The 17,750-nt window shown below is 46.1% G+C and overlaps 2 protein-coding genes across 4 annotated transcripts in view; one reads left to right on the plus strand and one right to left on the minus strand.

Annotated features, from left to right (window-relative positions):
* Window positions 1–17,750, plus strand: part of LOC144806094 (uncharacterized) — a 615,705-nt gene that overhangs the window by 304,826 nt on the left and 293,129 nt on the right. The window lies entirely within an intron of this gene.
* LOC144806098 (uncharacterized) overlaps window positions 1–17,750 on the minus strand; it is a 67,982-nt gene that overhangs the window by 38,889 nt on the left and 11,343 nt on the right. The window contains exons 2-4 of one of the 3 annotated variants that reach the window (XM_078672535.1): window positions 17,509–17,559; window positions 15,590–15,707; window positions 3,074–3,143 (exon numbers count right to left, since the gene is read on the minus strand). The gene's annotated coding sequence lies outside the window, so the exon portion shown is untranslated. Of the gene's footprint in view, window positions 1–3,073; window positions 3,144–15,589; window positions 15,708–17,508; window positions 17,717–17,750 lie in introns of those variants that run through there. The other 2 variants (XM_078672536.1, XM_078672534.1) reach the window with 2 other exon arrangements.

Below are 17,750 nucleotides of genomic sequence, written 5' to 3' on the forward strand. Positions count from 1 at the left end.
GTATGTGGGATGTTACCTGGGCATCAGAAGAATGGAGGAACCCCACTTATTCCTCTTCCTTTTTCTCACAATGGGTCATGCAATGCTTGGTACACTCTTCTCTTTACTTTGAGATGGCCAACAAAAGGTGGACTACTTTTTCGATTGAACAAAGTTTGCTATAACGATCGAGATGGCTATCCACAAGCAGAAGGAACTAAATTCGAGTGGGAAGAATATCGACCGGACAATGTGTCTACACCTCGCATCTTCACTAATCAGATACTTACAAATATGTCTAGTTTACACGTAATTACTGTCATTGATACGAAAGCAGATCTCTGTATTAGGAATAAGGGAACAATTCCGGTGGGGAGAAGTGAATGCAATGTTACTCTTGCCTTTGATACACCTAATGGTATTTCATTTGTGGCCTCACGAAACACTTACTTTATTTGCGGTAATAAAGGTTATCATCGTCTTCCTCTTGGATGGTTAGGTACATGTTATGTATCTTTTGTATTACCCCCTGTGTTTATTGCCCCACCTATGTACCATAATGATTTTGTATTGTATCATGATTTTATTTTAAATAGAGTTAAGAGGACATTGGACATTGATGGGGTTGATCAAACTGACACCTCTCTACAACAATATGTGGATTTTAATTTAGGGTTATTTTCTTTTGTGGGCGCCGCTCTAAACAGCAGGAAAATTAGGCGGCTAACACGTGTTGTGGAGGCAGTTGCTAATGAAACTGCTTCTGCTTTAGGGAATATAACTGAAGAGCTTCAGATTACAAGAATTGTTACACTTCAGAACCGGATGGTTCTGGACGTGGTGTTAGCTGATCGTGGGGGTGCATGCCGCATCATCGGAAGTAGTTGTTGCGTTTATGTGCCAGATAATTCACCATCTGTGTATGATGCTATCTCTAGGTTGCACAGAATTGCTTCTGAAATTCACACTGACAATGGTACTTGGACTTTTTCTAGCTGGTTTTGGGCTCTGCTTAGTACCTGGGGTTGGGAACTGCTAAGTGTTCTATGTGTGATTATTGGGATATTTTTCTTCTGTTGCCTATGTATTCAATGTGGTCCTACTCTATGTACTGTATGTATTACAGCCTGTATCCCATCCAAATGAGCTATTGCTAAAAATGTACAGATGAGTAATGCTGAAGTCAAGCAAATTATGCTGATCGATATTAATGATTACTTCCATTATGAGGTAGCTTCAGCTAAACGCTAAAAGGGTCGTCTGTCGTAATTTGGCAGTACCTGAGTTAGCGTTAAGCTCAGCTACACGAACATTTCTGTTAACTTGACTAAACGTGTGGGGGCCATTTTGTATTCGGTGGCTTCCATTTTGTATGAACATGCGGCCTCTTGGTCAGCGTGCCCTTTCGTCCTTCCTTCATGCCAATGAACCTTTACCCTGCCCAGCAACAGGCTATTTTTAGCAATGGTCAGTCTCGCGCATGCGTCCATCTGATCTTTGGACTAGAGAGCGGTCACTCCTTAGGAATGTTCCCCTAACTGACCAGTGGTATTAAGCTGCTCCCACATGTTGGCTGTGTTCCAAAAATGCCCTTATATGTACCTAAAACCGTTCAAATGTATACCACTTACCTTTTTATTGCTGCTAAACTGTATAAAAGAGGTCGCGCACTGATGTTCGGTGTGATACTTCTTGCATTGCCGAAGGGTGCTGTAGGAATGTACCACCACTCCATGGGGTCCTAATAAACTTGTCTCTTTGCATTTTCAGTTTTCGTGCCAATTTCTGTCTATGGTGTTTGAGGGTTTTTGCAGAGTATGTAGGCCTGACAGAACCCGATACCTCACTATTTTCCGCACACAACATACAAGATAGATTCCTCACATGCATACCCTGATGAAGGGAGAACACCCAAAATGAATTGGGGCAGACTGAATTTGAATTTACTTGTGGAACAGTGGATTTTGAAAGTGATTCTATGAGAATAAATATGCTTAAACTGGAATACAAGTGGATTTGCTTCCAAGGGATGCACTTTTACGGGTACAAGCTGTGGAGCAGGAGACATAGACCAGATCTAGTCTGGCGCTATATAAACAACTGTAGCCACACAGATCTACCTTCTGGCACGCGATGAGTGGATTACATAAATACTACAATAATGAATGAAAAATACACGGCATGCATAGACAAGGTTTGCTATGTAACATCTGGACTCCTGTAAACCTAAACAAACACTAGCATTCAGACACTAGGGACATCACCTGAAGCTCGTAAGATTTTCCTTTTGTTTGGTGTCTTGTTTTTGGGAGGTGGGTTTTTAGGATAAGCTATTTTTGGGTGCGTCTGGGGGTGGGGTGTGTCAGGTAGCCCCTGTGGTAGACGATGGGATAGAGGATAAGGAGTGCCTTGCCATCCCTTCATATATTTCTCCCCTCCGATATTCACAGTCCCCTTTTACCGGTTGTCCGCTTTGCTGTCATCAAGAAGTGGAGAGAGGGGAATCGGCAGGCGGCCCCTTTAAGCCGGAGCTGAGGACGGACATCAGAGGATACACACTTGAAGAAGGCGGGGGCGGAGAGTGCGTCAGGTTGGTCAGTAGTTGGTCCAGCTACACGCGGCATGGGAACGCGAGGCGTAAAAACCAGCGGGGAAGACCGGAAAGACAGAGAAGGACTAACAGCTTTACGAGAGAGAGAACCGGAGCCCAGGGGAGGTCACAGCTTGTCAGCGAGCAGAACACCCGAACCTGGCAGAGGAGGGAAAGCCGAACCAGAAGACCAGACCTCACTGAAGGACACGGAGTCACCACGCCATGGCCCCGAAGGGACGTGGCTCTTCCAGGTACGTATGCATCTACGGGGCTTTTGGAAAGGGGCTAAGTAAGAGAGGGACAGGAGGGGAGGCTAAGGGGTGAAAGGGAACCAGGGAAAAAGAAATAAGTGAGACGGAAACAAAGACACGAGCAGAAATCATCGGCTACTCTTTTTCTTTTGGTTGCTCCAACCTCTACACCCTCCCTTGACATTTATGCATAGCTATTATTTATCCCTCACGTCCACCCTTGACTAAACCATAAAGCAAAAACACTTACCTGAGTCTTTTTCTTCTGTCCGAGAGACGACGGCGGCTGAGGCTCACCTAAGGGACTAAGGAAGAAGACCCTGTGGGAAAGAAGAATATAACAGAGACAATCAATCATTGTGATTTCCTGTAATACTAATAAAAAGTGCACACCAAGAAACTATTCAATGCAGTGTGCTCCCTCTTGACCGACTCTTCTACAACGGGGAGCTACATACTTTGCCTACAGGGAATGGGAGACAGACACACAGACACACACACAGACACACACACACAGGAAAGCATAGTAGGAAAACGCTATATACAGTTTTTATATGCTTGCATATGTACATTGTTTTAAAAGATGGTGGAACTATTTATTCTGTTCAATGTGCTTATTTTGCCAATTACTTTTATCTGCTTCTATTATCATTGCAGTTCGGGCTGGACTGTTCTCATAAGGCACAGGGTCAAGACCGATTTGCATATGGCCATGTCTGAACTGGGGTGGCATGGTGAGCAAAATAATGATGGATTTACCCAGATCTCTTGACTGAGGATCAATGTTTTGATTTGTTCTGCATTCCGTCCATCAATTGTGTGTCTTTTGCTCTATTATCATTGCAGCACATAAATTCTATACAATAATTACGATGGTTCAATAAATAATGAAAATGCTAATGTTATGTTATTTTAATTTGATATCGCACACAAATTACCCCTAAGCAGAAACTACTTCAAGGAGAAATTTAGGATTGGTACGTAGAACCCCTCAATCTTTGTGAAGTTGAAAGAAAGGCTCTTGTATAGTTAATGCCTGAAGTTCATCAACTCTCCTTAGTGAGTTTATCGTTATGAGGAAAGCAACTTTCCATGATAGGAATTGTAACGGACATTTGTGCATTGGTTCAAAAGGCGGGCCCATTTGCCTTGTAAGGACTATGTTTTTAAGTTCCACTCTGGAGCAGGGGGAATACTTGGCGGTATAACCCTTTTTAATCCTTCCATGAAGGCTTTAATCACTGGTACTCTGAAGAGAGATAGGTGTTGTCTATTTTGCAAGTATGCAGCTACGACTCCCAGGTGTAAACAAAATGGATGTGTAAGTGATCCACATTATTGTAAATGCAACAGTTAACAAATGATGTTCTGCACAAAAGCATCAAGATGATTGATATTGTTGTTGTTACAATAGGCAACAAAACGTTTCCATTTGCTGCATAACATGCTCTAGTGCTGGCTTACTAGCTTCCTTGAAATTATTCATATAGTCTGGTTGTAGTTGTAAATAACCAAACTCTACGACTTCAGGAGCCAAATGGCTAGGTTGAGTTCTCTGGGAATTGGATGTCTGAATTCTCAATGGCTCTGAGTGAGGAGACAAGGTGTGAGATGTAGCTTTTGAGGTGGAACCACTGAGAGTTCGAAGGATGAGAGTACCAAGGTTGACGAGAACAAGTGGGGGCTATTAAGATCAGTGAGGGACATTTGTCTGAGCTTTCGAACTAGTAATGGAATTAGCAGGAGAGGCGGAAAAGCGTAAGCAAATATCCCTGACCAAATCGTCCATAGGGCATTGTCTTCGGATGCTGGGTGTGGGAACCTGGATGCAGAGTTTGGGCTTTTTGTGTTGTGCACTGTGGCAAACAGATCTATCTGTGGAAAACCTCAGTTTTGAACGTAGGGAAGGAGAACTTGGGGATGAAGTTCCCACTTGTGTACATGCTACCTGTGTCTGCTGAGCATAGTCTACTCCTGGGAGGTGTTCTGCTAGGAGATAGATTTTCTGGCGAATCGCCCAATCCCAAATGCTTTGTGAAGGTGTGACAGCTGGAGAGAGTGAGTCCCTCCCTATTTCTGTAGGTAGTACATTGCTGTCATGTTGTCTGTGCAAACTAAAACAGTCTTGCATACAAGTTGGGTGAGAAAAGCTGAGTGCTATGAACACTGCTAGAAGTTCCAGGTAGTTGATGTGGAGATGTTTGTGTTTGTCTGACCGCAGCCCCTGGACTTTGTAATGTTGAAGATGGGCACCCCAGCCGGTTACTGTGGAATCGGGTCTATGAAAGGCCGCCCTTTTGCTAAGTTTTGAGGGTTCCACCACTGCAGCGAGCGATGGTTCCCGCTGTCTACCAACACTAGGTCGGGGTCGCAAATTGCGAGGCTCATTAATATTAATGAGCATCCCGCAATTTGCGAGCCCATTGGGAATGCCAGCCCTACCAGGGATGGTGGCCTGCTGGGCTCAGCAGACCACCATGTCTGGGACTGCTTTTTAATAAAGCAGCTTTTTTTTTTCCTTTCTTTTTTTTAAATGCAGCCGACCCTTAAAAAATATTTTTAGGCACAGTCACAAAGTGGAAGGGGTACCCTGGGGACCCCTTCGAAATTGCGACTCCATTACCACCCTATTGAAGAGGGTGGCCATTTGCAAGTGTTTTGTGACCGCAATTGTGGTCTCAAAACATTCACACATAGCATTGCGGACGCAATTAGGAAGGGAGTGCCCCTTCCTAATTGCGATTTGCAATTCTTAAATAGAGAGTCGCAAAAAAACTGCAACTTGCTATTTTGGAATTGTACATGGCCAACAGTGATTTTGCATGTGCAAACGGGTTTAACGCAGGATGCCATAATTCCCAGCAGTTGCATGAAGACTCTGGCTGGTAATGATTGGTTGAGTTGAAATTGTAATAGTGTGGCCTGGATATTGTGAATCCTGGCTATATTGGGAGTGGCTAGAGCATTGAGAGTGTTGATGGAAGCTCCCAGATAAGATTGCACTTGTGCCGGACACAGGTGAGATTTTTGTGCAATTATTGTAAAACCCAACTGGTGAAGTAGATGTACTGTTGTCCGATTGTGTAGTGTCCTTGGTGAGAGAGAGGATGATCTGGGTGTCGTGGGCGTAGGATACTATACTGAGTCCGTGCTGTTTGACGATGGTGACAAGGAGGGCCATGTAGATGTTGAAGAGCGTGTGGCAGAGCGACGATCCTTGTGGTACTCCACAGTTGATTTCTGTGAGTTTGGAGCGGAAGGGTGGCGGTCTGATTCTTTGGGTTCTGCCGGTGAGAAAGGAGCAGATCCAGTCAAGGGTCGTTCCCTGTATGCCGGCGTCGTGGAGTCTGCCGGTGAGTGTGCGGTGGGAGACGGTGTTGAATGCTGCAGAGAGATCGAGTAGGATCAGAGCTGCAGTGTGCCCTTGGTCGAGCAGGGTGTGGATGTTGTCTATGGCAGCGAGGAGAGCGGTCTCGGTGCTGTGGTTGCTGCGGAATCTGGATTGGGAGGGGTCGAGATGGAGTTTTCTTCGATGAATTTTGTTAGCTGGGCATGGACGATCTTCTCTGTGACTTTGGTCACGAAAGGGAGGAGGGAGATGGGTCGGTAGTTCTTGAGGATGGTGGGGGCGCTGAGGGATTCTTGAGCAGGGGTCTGCCTTTGGAATTGTTTCCTCTATATCCTCCTCTGTAGAAACCTCCAGAGGAAAAGGATTGGATGTTACCTTTGTAGGAGGAAGCATTTGAGCCTGAGGATGTTGTTTTGGACCCTGCTATGTAAAACGAGCGGTGAAAGGAGCCCCTATTGGATGGGGACTGGAGTGCTCCAATGGATTTTGCTACTTCAGTGTCCTTGTTCTTCTTTTCCAAGGCTTGGTCAACTAAAGGACCAAACAGGTGTTCTTTGTCAAGGGGAGTGTTCAAAACGGGCTGTTGAACCTCAGGCTTAAACTCTGAGATCCTAAGCCATGCACGCCTTCTAAGGAGAATGCGGGTATTGATCTCCCGAGCTGAGATCCTAAGCCATGCACGCCTTCTGAGGAGAATGCTGGAATTGATCTCCCGAGCTGAGATCCTAAGCCATGCACGCCTTCTAAGGAGAATGCTGGTATTGCTCTCCCGAGCTGAGATCCTAAGCCATGCACGCCTTCTAAGGAGAATGCTGGTATTGATCTCCCGAGCTGAGATCCTAAGCCATGCACGCCTTCAGAGGAGAATGCTGGAAATGATCTCCCTAGCTGAGACCCTAAGCCATGCACGCCTTCTGAGGAGAATGCTAGTATTGATCTCCCGAGCTGAGACCCTAAGCCATGCACGCCTTCTAAGGAGAATGCTAGTATTGATCTCCCTAGCTGAGATCCTAAGCCATGCACGTCTTCTAAGGAGAATGCTGGTATTGATCTCCCGAGCTGAGATCCTAAGCCATTCACGCCTTCTATGGAGAATGCTGGTATTGATCTCCCGAGATGAGATCCTTAGCCATGCATGCCTTCTGAGGAGAATGCTGGTATTGATCTCCCGAGCTGAGATCCTAAGCCATGCATGCCTTCTGAGGAGAATGCTGGTATTGATCTCCCGAGCTGAGATCCTAAGCCATGCACGCCTTCAGAGGAGAATGCTGGAATTGATCTCCCGAGCTGAGACCCTAAGCCATGCACGCCTTCTGAGCAGAATGCTGGAATTGATCTCCCGAGCTGAGATCCTAAGCCATGCACGCCTTCTAAGGAGAATGCTGGTATTGATCTCCCGAGCTGAGACCCTAAGCCATGCACGCCTTCTGGGGAGAATGATGGTATTGATCTCCCGAGCTGAGATCCTAAGCCATGCACGCCTTCTGAGGAGAATGCTGGTATTGATCTCCCGAGCTGAAATCCTAAGCCATGCACGCCTTCTAAGGAGAATGCTGGTATTGATCTCCCGAGCTGAGACCCTAAGCCATGCACGCCTTCTAAGGAGAATGCTGGTATTGATCTCCCGACCTGAGAACCTAAGCCATGCACGCCTTCTAAGGAGAATGCTGGTATCGATCTCCCGAGCTGAGATCCTAAGCCATGCATGCCTTCTAAGGAGAATGCTGGTATTGATCTCCCGAGCTGAGATCCTAAGCCATGCACGCCTTCTAAGGAGAATGCTGGTATTGATCTCCTGAGCTGAGACCCTAAGCCATGCACGCCTTCTAAGGAGAATGCTGGAATTGATCTCCCTAGCTGAGATCCTAAGCCATGCACGCCTTCTAAGGAGAGTGCTGGTATTGATCTCCCGAGCTGAGATCCTAAGCCATGCACGCCTTCTGAGGAGAATGCTTGAATTGATCTCCCGAGCTGAGATCCTAAGCCATGCACGCCTTCTAAGGAGAATGCTGGTATTGATCTCCCTAGCTGAGATCCTAAGCCATGCACGCCTTCTGAGGAGAATGCTGGTATTGATCTCCCGAGCTGAGATCCTAAGCCATGCATGCATTCTGAGGAGAATGCTGGTATTGATCTCCCTAGCTGAGACCCTAAGCCATGCACGCCTTCTAAGGAGAATGCTGGAATTGATCTCCCGAGCTGAGATCCTAAGCCATGCACGCCTTCTGAGGAGAATGCTGGTATTGATCTCCCGAGCTGAGATCCTAAGCCATGCACGCCTTCTGAGCAGAATGATTGAATTGATCTCCCGAGCTGAGATCCTAAGCCATGCACGCCTTCTAAGGAGAATGCTGGTATTGATCTCCCTAGCTGAGATCCTAAGCCATGCACGCCTTCTGAGGAGAATGCTGGTATTGATCTCCCGAGCTGAGATCCTAAGCCATGCACGCCTTCTAACGAGAATGCTGGTATTGATCTCCGGAGCTGAGACCCTAAGCCATGCACGCATTCTGAGGAGAATACTGGTATTGATCTCCCTAGCTGAGATCCTAAGCCATGCACGCCTTCTGAGGAGAATGCTGGTATTGATCTCCCGAGCTGAGATCCTAAGCCATGCACGCCTTCTGAGGAGAATGCTGGTATTGATCTCCCGAGCTGAGATCCTAAGCCATGCACGCCTTCTAAGGAGAGTGCTCGTATTGATCTCCCGAGCTGAGATCCTAAGCCATGCACGCCTTCAGAGGAGAATGCTGGAATTGATCTCCCGAGCTGAGATCCTAAGCCATGCACGCCTTCTAAGGAGAATGCTGGTATTGATCTCCCTAGCTGAGACCCTAAGCCAGGCACGCCTTCTAAGGAGAATGCTGGAATTTATCTCCCGAGCTGAGATCCTAAGCCATGCACGCCTTCTGAGGAGAATGCTGGTATTGATCTCCCGAGCTGAGATCCTAAGTCATGCACGCCTTCAGAGGAGAATGCTGGAATTGATCTCCCGAGCTGAGATCCTAAGCCACGCACGCCTTCTAAGGAGAATGCTGGTATTGATCTCCCGAGCTGAGATCCTAACCCATGCACGCCTTCAGAGGAGAATGCTGGTATTGATCTCCCGAGCTGAGATGATAAGCCATGCACGCCTTCTAAGGAGAAGGCTGGTATTGATCTCCCGAGCTGAGATCCTAAGCCATGCACGCCTTCTAAGGAGAATGCTGGAATTGATCTCCCGAGCTGAGATCCTAAGCCACGCACGCCTTCTAAGGAGAATGCTGGTATTGATCTCCCGAGCTGAGATCCTAACCCATGCACGCCTTCAGAGGAGAATGCTGGTATTGATCTCCCGAGCTGAGATGATAAGCCATGCACGCCTTCTAAGGAGAAGGCTGGTATTGATCTCCCGAGCTGAGATCCTAAGCCATGCACGCCTTCTAAGGAGAATGCTGGAATTGATCTCCCGAGCTGAGATCCTAAGCCATGCACGCCTTCTCAGGAGAATGCTGGTATTGATCTCCCGAGCTGAGATTCTAAGCCATGCACGCCTTCTAAGGAGAATGCTGGTATTGATCTTCAGAGCTCAGACCCTAAGCCATGCACGCCTTCTGAGGAAAATGCTGGAATTGATCTCCCGAGCTGAGATCCTAAGCCATGCACGCCTTCTAAGGAGAATGCTGGAATTGATCTCCCGAGCTGAGATCCTAAGCCATGCACGCCTTCTAAGGAGAATGCTGGAATTGATCTCCCGAGCTGAGATCCTAAGCCATGCACGCCTTCTAAGGAGAATGCTGGAATTGATCTCCCGAGCTGAGATCCTAAGCCATGCACGCCTTCTCAGGAGAATGCTGGAATTGATCTCCCGAGCTGAGATCCTAAGCCATGCAGGAGAATGCTGGTAATTCTCCTGAATTGATCTCCCGAGCTGAGATCCTAAGCCATGCACGCCTTCTGAGGAGAATGCTGGTATTGATCTCCCTAGCTGAGACCCTAAGCCATGCACGCCTTCTATGGAGAATGCTGGAATTGATCTCCCGAGCTGAGATCCTAAGCCATGCACGCCTTCTGAGGAGAATGCTGGGATTGATCTCCCGAGCTGAGACCCTAAGCCATGCATGCCTTCTAAGGAGAATGCTGGTATTGATCTCCCAAGCTGAGATCCTAAGCAATGCACGCCTTCTGAGGAGAATGCTGGAATTGATCTCCCGAGCTGAGACCCTAAGCCATGCACGCCTTCTGAGCAGAATGCTGGTATTGATCTCCCGAGCTGAGATCCTAGGCCATGCACGTCTTCAGAAGAGAATGCTGGTATTGATCTCCCGAGCTGAGATCCTAGGCCATGCACGCCTTCTAAGGAGATATTGATCTCCCTAGCTGCGGTGTCTGCTGCGTCTAAAGCACATCTCATTGAGGAGTTAGAAATGAGTTTCCCCTCTTCAACTAACTGCTGTGCTTTAGTTTTGTGTGAGTCTGGGAGATATTGGAGCAGTTGCTCCATCTCATCCCAGTGTGCCCTGTTGTACCTAGCTAGTAGGCCCTGTGTGTTTGCGATGCGTCAATGGTTAGCGGCTTGAACAGCTACTCATTTCCCCGAGGCATCTGTAAGTTTGGATTCTTTATCTGGGGGAGGTGCATCCCCACAGGTTTGCGAGTTAGCTCTTTTGCAAGCGTTGTAGAGAGTCAAGAGGTAATTGTCCCTTAATAAGCACAGGCTCTGATGGTGAGAGTTGATATTTTTTATCTACCCTTGGAGTTATAATACATGCTCTGACAGGGTCTTTAAAGATATCATCTGCATGCCTCATCATGCCTTCAAGCATAGGGAGTGTTTGACTTGACCTGTGCGTAGACTCAAGTGTTTCAAATAGGAAGTCCTCCTCTAATGTCTCTTTATGTGATGGTACCCCCATGATACTCTGCTGCTCTGGCAATGAGCTGTTCATAAGCCATATTATCATCTGGTGGTGATGGCTTTGCTGGGTAACGGTCTGGCTCATTGTCTACTGGAGGCCAATGGTGTAATCATTCCATGGGTCTGCAGGCAAATGAGTATCATCATCACCTTGTCCACATCTGGATCTGGATGTGGAGATCCCTGAGGTGTTATGTGTAAGGGCTCTTCAATTATTAACTGTGGAGAAGAAGGTGGCGACAGGGAGGGTTGTGGGGAAGGATTAACATGGTTAGTAGCCATGTCCTTCTTCTTTTAGGGAATCTTATCAGAAGTGTCCTCTCCAGGATGCTTGTGTTTCACTGGATTTATGTCCAGTATCAGGATTAATTAAAATGTTCTTTTGTTTGGGATCCAATTTGGCCTTAAGAACATCTAAAATTGGTTATGGAGGCTCGAGAACATTGTCCTCGGATTTCGGCTAGTCTATAGAATGTTTTGCCTCAGAAGCGAGATGGTGTTTTGAAGCGGAGGGTTTCGGCTCCAAACCAGATTTGTCCTGGAGCCTGATGATTTCGGATCCGAAGGTAATTCCTTCTGACTCAATCCGGAGCTGGAAGGCTTGACGGTTTGTTTTGGTGCCGAGCCGAGGGATGTGACGTTGGAAACATTGTCTCGGTGCCGACTTTGGCCAGAAGGCAGAGGTGGTGCTGTAGCCTTATGAGTTTTAGAAGAGGATTTAGGGGGCAAGGGGTCTTCGGTACTCACGGCACCATGTCCCGAAGGCACATCTTGGGACTCCAGATAGATTTCGAGCTTGGAATCGGACTCTGGAATCGCCTCTTCTTCAACGGAGGACGCTTCTATGTCTTCTAGGTCAGATTCTTCCGCAAAGATATCCAGAGTGTTTTGAATGCTTTGGCTCTGCCTCTCTCGTCATCGAGCCTGATGATCGGGTAGAGTCCTATTGGACTAAAAGAACTTACAAGCGTCACAGTCTTCCTCCTTGTCCTCCGGAGAGAGACATAAGTTACAAACTTGATGTAGGCCAGTGCGAGGGTACTTGGCGTGGTACCAAGGAAAGAAATGGAATGGAGTCCGTTCCATTTGTAGAAGGCTGGCCCTACGTAGCCCAACGGTTGCCCACAAGGATTTCTATCAATAATGGAGAGTTTGTCCATCAATCTGAAATGCGGAGAACAAAGAAATGCATACTGAAGCAATACTGTTGAGGGTAGAGTGTATTGCTGCGCACCGAGGGGAACCCGAGGAACGGTTTCGGAGCGCAGCAATACACATCCGAACCCGTTGGGGGTAAAAAACAATCTAACAATGGAGTCAATGACCATGTGCACTATCACTGAAAGGAGGAGTCACCTTACCTCGTGACTGGAAAGACTTCTTCAAAGAAAAACAACTTGCAAACATCCGGAACCAACACAAGATGACAGAAGTATGCAAAGCATGTGCATCTACAGCACACATGCCTCAAACATAGGATTAATGGTCCCAAATCCCTGCAGTGGTATCTAGTCATGTTGTGGCTGAGTGTGCCATGTGATGTGGCAGGCTATAGTGCTTGGTGTGATTTAGTCATTTTTGACAAGATGGAGTGCTGAATGGTTAGGCAATTTTTGATTTTCTTTGTTTTTGGGATCGTGTGATATAGTGCGATACCTACCGTATGATGTAAGTAAATAAATTACATTGCTATTATACGGGAAGGATGTGGGGGTGAGTGTATTTAGAGCCGAAGCCTTGCTATTATATGCAGAATAACAGGTCTGGGAGGTCACTACTGACTAGGGCAGGTTAGCGGCTGCACAGGCCTTGGGCATTGATCCTATTGAGGATAATATGTGACGGGCCACTGGTGACTGGAGCTGGCTAGCAACAACGCTAGCCTCTGGTATTCATTACAAGCAGGAATTGAGAAAGCATAACTGGATATACTGGTTTCTTTAATACCGATAATTGGTTACACATGAATGCCTCAATGTGCATTGATATATTACAGAACCAAATTACAATATTCTTATATTAATTTGTTGTGACTGTTCGCCTTAATATGCCTGCAAAGTTACATGATTCTATTAGGGCCCAGAACCATTTTATTTAGTGATGTTCATCTGCACACTTTCCTGCATCTTGTAGTAAATTGAATATTGACAAACAGAAGTGTTATTTCCAGAAACAGTGAATTCTGCAGCTTGTCTGTGTATCTTTTATCTGCACCTCACGGACTCCTCACATTCCTCTCGAGAGAAGATCCTGCCTCCTACTCATTAGTGTTGTTTCAGTAACTGTTTCTATCACGTGTTCATGTTTCATTGACTTGTATTAGGAGAAAAGTGCATAAAAATACATTGTGTAGCGTTAGCATGATATACTCCAACTTGCTTTAGGGTGGATGCTCTCATCCATTGCAAAGACAATTGTCACTTGTTAGTTTGCTTGGCCTTTTGCTATTTTTGCATTAAATGTATGATAGATTTGTTGGCCTCCCGGTGTGTTGCGTTTTATTTTACATAGCACAATAGATGACGAGGAAAATACAGTCCAGTATACACATTCTTCATATAAATCAACTCACAGTATACTGGTCTGGAGGTTCAGTCCCACAGACATTATCTCTAACTGAATGCAGGCACGCTAGAAGCATGTGCTTTTCAAACCAGTTGCCCTCTGATGCGGCGTCCTCGCTATTGGATAAGTCAATATGTCCTGAATTTTAGGAGGGTTACCGTATCTAGTGCACTCTGTTAGGCAGTGCTCACCTGTGGTTGTAAGAAGTTAATAGGCACCTTATCACCTATGCACGGTGCAGGGCTTTGAGTTACAGAGCTCCTCACGCTGTGGAGAAGATTAGGTCACATTTACCCATTTTCCCATATTTGGTCCTGATAAAATGTCAACAGATTGCTCCATGACTACACAAGGCATGAAAAAAGTTGACATGAAGTATAGACCCCAGCTTACCAGCAGGTCCAGAGGTGATCGACATTTTCACACAGTGATAGGGGGCATTAGTTCCTCAGTTTCTCTGCCACTGTTTTTAATCTCAACATGGACCAGGAAGATCACATGAACTATATTGCGGCAACTGGTCGATAGCTGATCTTATATTCAGACTTCACCAATCTCACATCTTATGACACAACATCCTCTGACCTACTATGCTTATCCGGCGTACTTCTTAACCCCTTCCATGCTCATGACGAGCTCAGCTGGTCATGCAGTACACTGCTTGTGTGCTCATGACGAGCTGAGCTCGTCATGAACAATGGGATTCAAAGATGTTCAGCACTAGGAAGGAATTGCTGTAGCATTGATAGTGTTAGAAGATCTCCGACAAAATCCCCTCTTGTGGTACCCGCCCGGCATTGTAGCGCCGACCTGGTGAAGAGCATAGCCCAATGATGAAGCATGTCACCTTCAGGTAAGTGACCGCAACTTGTCTTAAAAGCACATGCTTCCTAGGGTATCTGCGTTCAGTTACAGAGGATCTGGCGATTATCTCCGACTGGATGAAGGCTAATTGCCTTCAACTAAATGCCAGCAAGTCCGAGATTCTTCTCTTTGGGAAGGACCAGGAGCTTTGGTCCACGCAGTGCTGGCCTGAACATCTGAAACCTGCCCCGCTTCTGAAGGAGACGGTAAAGAACCGGGTGTTTGGTTCGACTCCGGTCTAACATTCGAGAAGCAGACCAGAGCTGTTGCTGCTGTTTGCTTTGGCCTTCTGAGAGGATTGAGGCCTTTGCTTGGTCTCTTTCCTCCCAGCGTTCGCCAAACCATCATGCAAGCCTCCATTCTTGCGAGGCTTGACTATGGCAATGCCCTATACTTAGGGGCCAATAACGCCTGCCGAGGGTTCAAAACGCGGCAGCCCGCATGTTAGTGGGACTCCCAAGATCCCAATCTGTTGCATGAGTGCTTCTGAAACTGCATTGGTTGCCGATCGAAGCTCGTATTCAGTTCAAGGTGCTGTGCACTGCGCACAAAATCCTGAAACAGCAAGCCCCTACTGGGCTATCTGGCCTGCTGAAGTACTATTTGCCCAGGGGCACCTTGTGCTCCGTACACCACAGTTTGGTCTGTGTCCCTCGAGTGAGGAGGGCAAGGACGGGGGGTCGCTCTTTCTGTTTCATGGCAGCCAAGCTTTGGAATTCTCTGCCAGTTAGCATTCGATTGACCACCAATCTTTTGCCATTTCGGAAATCATTAAAAACATGGTTGTTCCCCACTCTGTAATCTCCCGTGTTTGTAAGCCCCCCTGTTCTCGCTTCCGGTTCTGGTTGCGCTGGGACGCCTCGTCGCTGGGGCAGCCATGCGCATTATAAATCTTGTATAGTTAAATAAATAACTAAATAATGTCTTTGGGACTGAACCTCCGGAACAGTATAACTGTGTTTTATTTTAACAAATGTACATAGCAGATATTGACCCTTGCTTGTTTCACAAAAATGATCGGATACCTGCCTCGGAGCGCACTTCTTAAAGACGAGTATGGGGTTTTCATGTTGCTGCTACAAGCTCCTTACCTGTGTGAGTTATCGGGAATGATGCAGGGGCAGACCCAAACCAGCCACATGTGGAGATCAATGACAAATACCGAAGAATTAACAGAGCTTCCAAGCTGGTGACCATTACTTAATTGACCTTGAAAATAAAAGACACGTTTTTAGTATATCTGATGACTCATGACCATAAAAAACAAAGGTTATAAATTCAATATTGTGTCAAATACTTAAAAAATGGAACTGGATGTGCTGAATCGGATGTTGCTCCAGGTCATGCGTGACACCTTCCACCACTATTGCTTAAGGGACTTGTAGTTTTGCTTTTCTCATTAAAAGGATTGTCTTTAAAGTCCCATTGTTCTAAGCGATGTTGGTCAAAATCAGAGGCCTGAGTGAGGGTGAAGCATGACACTGCTCTGCTTAGCAGTGAGATGAATGACAGTTCCACAGCCCTTCCATTCTTTGACGACAAAGAAAGTTTTATTGCAGCTTGTGTCACTGAAGAGATAAAACCCCTGGGCGTGTTTAATTAACTACTGACAAACATGAACAATCAAGAACATGAGTTTCTGGAAAACTATCAAGCACCCAATCAGAATCAGCCGCCCTTGACACCCAGGAATTCTTGAGGTTTTGGAGAGGATGAATTGCACGTGGTATAAGAGGAACACTACATCGACTCAAAGCTCATTTCTCAGGGATGTACTGAACTGCCAGGCTCATGGCACACTTAGCCAGCTCTTCACCTCCTCCTCCTCAAACTATTGACCAGCTATCAGGGCAAATGAGTCTGCAGCAAAGCATCGCTGGATTGGTTCCACACCGGACCAGGCAAGGTGGTCAACTCCATACTCTTCCAAGTCAGCAAGCACTCTGGTCGAGCCAGTCCACACCCACATGAATGTTCCCCATCAAAACTATTTTAATGGTACAAAGTTATGTTTCTGCCAAATGATTAAGTCAAAAATTGAAAGGTTTTACTATGAAGTGCTGAAAGAGAAATCATGAAGTTTTTCAATATTTCAGAATCTGCCACAGTACACAGGAGCATTATTTCTCTACAGCAGCAAATCATGTATGTGCGCCCTGTAGAAAGCACGTTTGAATAAAACATGGAATGCATTGCAGCCAAAAATCCATGCAACAACATAGAGTGCAAGATAACTTGTCTTATTATTCCAGCAGAACGAAATGCCATTCCGAATGTGTACATTATTTTAAAAACAAATACAGAGAAATATATGGTCAGTGTTGTTCTTCTGCCTGTTAAAAGACAATCTCCATTAATGTGTCAGGAATTAAAACACTATGAGAAACCCTACTCTATGGCAGGGGGCTGCCTGCCACTATATTGCAGGTTACTTCCAACATAATCTGATTTATACATACATACTCCAGGGTGCTGCCAGCTATCGGGTCTGCACACAGCAGACTGGAGCCACTCAGGAAGGAGGTAAGCTCTACATTTCATCTTAAGCCCTTAGGTTACATTCACAGCCTGATGGGTCCGTAGAACTTTATCTTAGCTCTAACTGCGCAGAGCAGACGGACTTAACCCAACATAGTCTGTGTTGTGTGATGCCTGGCATCTTATTATCGTTGGCGGGAGGATGAAGCTCTGATAGGAGCTGCTACAAGAAGAACAGAGAAACAGGACCACAGATCGCCACAGAGCGACAACAGCCCAGTTGCTGAAAAAAGAACTCTGGAACAGCAAACCTCCTACAACCTGGAGATTTTCCAGGATAAGCAAATAATGGTAATGAAATGCAAACTGCAGCATTAAGATCACACACTACAACATCTTTCCCTTTAAACCAAAGGTAACAGCCTACAAGAAAAAAACTAAACAAAAAGCAACAAAACTAGAAAATGCATTTCAAAATGATGCAAAAGAAAAACAGTTAATACAAATGAACAATATTGAACGTTGTTGGTACCTTAGTAATGTGCTTACTTCTTGGCTTCACTCCATCTGCAGCAATAACGCTCTGAAAGAAGAAATTACTGCTGTGAGTCTCAAGAGTCTACAGTATTACTGGTCTTAGTCACGAAGACTGCGGTGTCGGAAGATAACTTTCTCTTATTTGGCTTTACTGTTCCACCAGTCACGCCATCACTTTTAGCAGACACGCTACTGTCAGCAGCATCATAACTGCAGACAGATCAGCAAAGCGGATAT

This window comes from Lissotriton helveticus (genome assembly GCF_964261635.1).
Source record: "Lissotriton helveticus chromosome 1_1 unlocalized genomic scaffold, aLisHel1.1 SUPER_1_unloc_45, whole genome shotgun sequence".
In the NCBI taxonomy this organism is placed as follows: domain Eukaryota; kingdom Metazoa; phylum Chordata; class Amphibia; order Caudata; family Salamandridae; genus Lissotriton; species Lissotriton helveticus.